Source organism: Myotis yumanensis, unplaced genomic scaffold (assembly GCF_028538775.1).
Source record: "Myotis yumanensis isolate MYYU_CA2020_CCGP unplaced genomic scaffold, mMyoYum1.0.hap1 SCAF_3, whole genome shotgun sequence".
NCBI lineage: Eukaryota > Metazoa > Chordata > Mammalia > Chiroptera > Vespertilionidae > Myotis > Myotis yumanensis.
Window position 1 is genome coordinate 56902771 of NW_027223754.1, and position 4266 is coordinate 56907036.

Below are 4266 nucleotides of genomic sequence, written 5' to 3' on the forward strand. Positions count from 1 at the left end.
GTGACCTTTCTCTGGAAGGCAAAAAAAGCCTATTGTCTCTGTTTCCAACTCTAGTGATGGGTGGACTCAAGTAAGGTCTCAGGATAAAACACCTTCTTCCTAAACTCCCCAGCGTTTTTTCAAAATCACCAAATCTGTCTCAAACCATTAGCAGCAAAGTGTATTTCTTAAGGATAATCTCATGGTGCCAGGTTACTCTCTGGGTAGTTAAAATGTGGGACAAACAACAGTCCCATAGAAAGAATAATAAACATTTCACAATCCGATGCCAAAAGCGATGAAACATTTTTCAGGTCTTTGCTTCAGCCTTTCTAAGGCCCATGACAAGCAACACTTCAAGGAGGTCGAAATAAGAGGAAAATTATGTGAGCCGAAAAGAACATGTTAGAAAATGTGGCAACAAAATAGTAACCAAAAAAATGAGTTATGATTGCCAAGGAAGAAATATGAGAGACAGAGAACCGATAAAAAAAAAAAAACACAAAGTGGATCTATTAAAAAGAGAGGGGAGTAAGGGGAAAGGGGTAGTCAGAGAGAAACGAAGGGGACATGGAGAAAGAAGAGACATTTTCCACTTCAAAACAAACAAACTGCGGTGGCCAGCACCACGGATGGCGGATTCCCCGCAGCTGCAGAAACCTCGCCCTTGGCTCCCTGTGGACGCGAGCCCCCAGGGCCGGCGCTCACCCTCAGCCGCGGCTCCGGGTCTTGCGCGGGTGCTGCCCAAGGCGCTGGGAGCAGCGGCTGCTGCAAACCCAGGCCGGCGCGGAGCTTCGGGAGGGAGGCCCGGAGGCCCAAGATGGGGTGGGGGTGGGGGGGGAGAGGGGGCAGCCCAGCCCAGCCCCCAGCCTGACCTCGGACAATGACCCCACCCGGAGCCGCCCCGAGAGCCTCTCCATCCCGCCCCTGCGGCCAGGCCGGCGGGCCGCGCTTTCAGCTGCTGTCGCGGGGCAGGGTTTCACTTTTAGCGGGATCTGCCCTGTGACTTGCCTGTGTGGCCAGATGCAGGTGTTTGGTTTTACCGTCAGCCAAGCCGACGTTCCCAAGCTGTGTCCGCTGCACCCCCTCTCGCCTGCATTCCTGGATGCCTGAGAAAAGCAAGAAGGAGGTGAAACAGGAAGCCCGAACCTTGATCAGAGCTCATCTTAACCGGGGTGACGGACGGTGGTTGATGGAGAATTTTTCCCCAGTGTTCCACTGTGATGCTAGAGAATCAGAAAACCTCCGCCGTAAACTTCATGATCAGCCATCCAGGTTTATCTTATATGTTCGTTCAAGAGAGTCCCACTTTCCAGACTAGCTCTGAGCATTTCGCCTTGAGTTTTGTTGGCATTAGAAAAGAGAAGGAAAACAAAACAAAACAAAACAAAACAGCCTCATTTAACGGAGAGCGCCCTTTCAGCCCTGGAAGTTAGTCAAGGTCTCCTGTGAGGAAGTGGATGGCTGCTCTGTCACTCTGGTTTGTGGATCTCAGGATGTTGGAAAGTCAACATTTATTTGATACCTGATTAACCAGTTGTTAAATCCTATTTCCTGTGTTGACAATTTGGAATGTCATCTGGGACAGACAAGAATTTACTCCTTTGGGTTGCATTTCTTTACTTAACAATACAGAACCAGCTGTAGGACCAACTTTTTTTTTTTTAATATATTTTATTGATTTTTTACAGAGAGGAAGGGAGAGAGATAGAGAGTTAGAAACATCGATGAGAGAGAAACATCGATCAGCTGCCTTCTGCACATCTCCTACTGGGGATATGCCCGCAACCAAGGTACATGCCCCTGACCGTAATCGAACCTGGGACCCTTCAGTCCCCAGGCCGACGCTCTATCCACTGAGCCAAACTGGTTTTGGCAGTAGGACCAACTTTAATCTCCCAGAGAACACCACAGACAATGGTGTATTGGGGAAATATGCTTGCATAAACAGCTGTGAGAATGACATTGAGATGCTAAAGTATGTGTTCAGCTCCTACAAGAGAGTCCCCTCTTATCGTCAACACAATGGGCTGGGCCACAGACCAAGGGCTCTTGTTTCTCCTTCATCTGATCCCGTTGCCATCTCCCAGCCACTTCCTTTGCTCATTCAGTTCCAGTCGAAGTAAATCCTGTCAAAACCTCACCTCCGACTATGCAGACGACATGGATGGCTTGTACACAAAAAGCAAATCCAAAGGCAGAAAGAGAGGTTTCTACCAGGCAGAATCTGCAGATAATTTGCTGACCAAGAAAAGGAGAGTCCAGCTGTGTTTACTGGACATAAACTGATGTGCGTCCAGTCAGATTTTGCCTTAAGAAAAACTCTAGGAACTAGAGAGTCACATAACGAGTTTTTTGTGACTTGGCAGTGTTCGGTTACCTTGGTAGCTGCAGCCCCAGTGCCGAAATGGATTCATCCCTTACATGGTCTGACACCCTATTGGATCCCTTTCAATGCAGTTGCCCTGGATGACATCAGAGGATATGCAAATAGGCCGTCCTGCTTGCTCGGACTCCAATCTGCAATGTTTCGGGTTTGGAATTTGTAGAGAGATCGACATGGACAAGAGGTTTTACCACATCCTCATGCCTGTGCCCTGGAAGAGCTAAGAAATGTGAATTGTCTGCTGACCGTTGCCATTTCCATTCCAGAATGTGTAACCAAGAGCCAGCGTGAGCTCCAGGGGACAAAATCTTACATGATGACAGATTATAATCTTGTCTTTCCTAGATTATCAAGGGAAATTGGAGCAAGAGAAACTGAGAAAACGTGTAAGGAGAAGCAATACCCAAAATCAAAATTCTATCGAAAATCAAAATGATGTTTTGATTAAGAGAAAGAACTAATAAGGGAAGAAGGCTCGACTTTATCTCCAGCCTGACAACAGGAGACTCATGGGCTTTGGTCGCTGCCAATGGCCCTCTGACATAGCTGTGTTTCCTACATAGCTTGTGGAAGTTTATAGTAAATTTAACCCTCTTCTTAAAGCTACGTGACCTACTTTTGCCCTAGTCTGCTGTATGGGTCATCATACATGATGTTTTATTTGTTAAAGGGATAAAGCAGGAAGGAAAAAGTTTTACGCCACTTAAACAAAGAATATGGTCGATTCCTCAAAAAGTTCTTCAAGGATCTGATTGTTCGAATCTGGATAGAAATAGGGAGACTGGAGCCCAAAAACTGTACCAAGGAGGAAGGCAGGCTGGCCAGTGGGACCCAAGCATAACAGAATGTGGAGCTCCACCTTGGTCCTCACCACTGTGATGGCTGGCCAGAGCGAGGACCTGCTGGTGGGGTCTGCCTGGGGCTGGTTGCAGCCCCCGTGGTCCTTCCCATCCCCTGATCATGTGATGCTATCTAACTTCTCTTCCATTCCTGGGAGTCAAGTGTTCATTTATCCTGTTTAATCTTTAAATTTAATCAAGGTTTAACAGATGAGGTTTGGACTCAAGAACCCTTCTTTAAAAAAAAAAATCCTACATTAATATACAGTGGGGCCTTGACTTACAAGTGTCCCGACTAACGAGTTTTTTGAGATACCAGCTGTCTCTCAGCTGATTTTTTGCATTCAGTTGATAGAGTAATTTGAGTTAACGAGTTCCTTAACGAGCTCCTTAACGAGCTTGGTCTCAGAACGAATTAAACTCGTAAGTCAAGGCCCCACTGTACTGAACAAAAATTGCCCTCAAATCCAGGAATCATCCCCTGGAGCCTCTAAAACTAGATTTGTCCTAACTGGCTTCTTGGCTGAGACTGAAGACACAGCCAGGGCAGAGTTGGACACTATGCTGTTTGGAAGAGGCCTGCTGGGGCCGCTTGGTGAGAAAGGTCCCTTCCTGCCCTCGGGCAGCTGGACCTGAACTTTTACATATGGACAGCTCTGCACCATGAGCAACTGTGTCTTGGACTGCAGGAGGTTGGTGATGGTGCTGCTCTCCCAGGTAGCTTTGGGGGGAAATGATGGAAATCCACGCTTCCTCTTCTCCCTGGTGGTCACCATTCCTTATACTCCAAGGTTGGAGTGGTTTTGGTATGCAAGGATGAGCAGTCTGGGTCATACCATTTCTGTGTTGAGGATGGTGAGATACTTACTGAGGCAGCATTTCAAACTGGTACTGTGAATTTCAGCTTCCTAACAGGTCAAGTTGAAAGAGGTTATTAAGATATGCAGATTTTAAAATTTATATTCACTTAAATCATTGATTATCATTGTCTTTAAGCACTCAGCATCTCATAGACCCACAGACTTGCTGGTTCTCACAGGAACCCTTGTCACTCCAGGGTGA

The 4266-nt window shown here is 46.9% G+C and overlaps 1 pseudogene; it reads left to right on the forward strand.

Annotated features, from left to right (window-relative positions):
• The first annotated feature begins 549 nt into the window (after positions 1-549).
• On the forward strand, positions 550-2801 carry LOC139006152 (polynucleotide 5'-hydroxyl-kinase NOL9-like; annotated as a pseudogene).
• The last annotated feature ends 1465 nt before the right edge of the window (positions 2802-4266 follow it).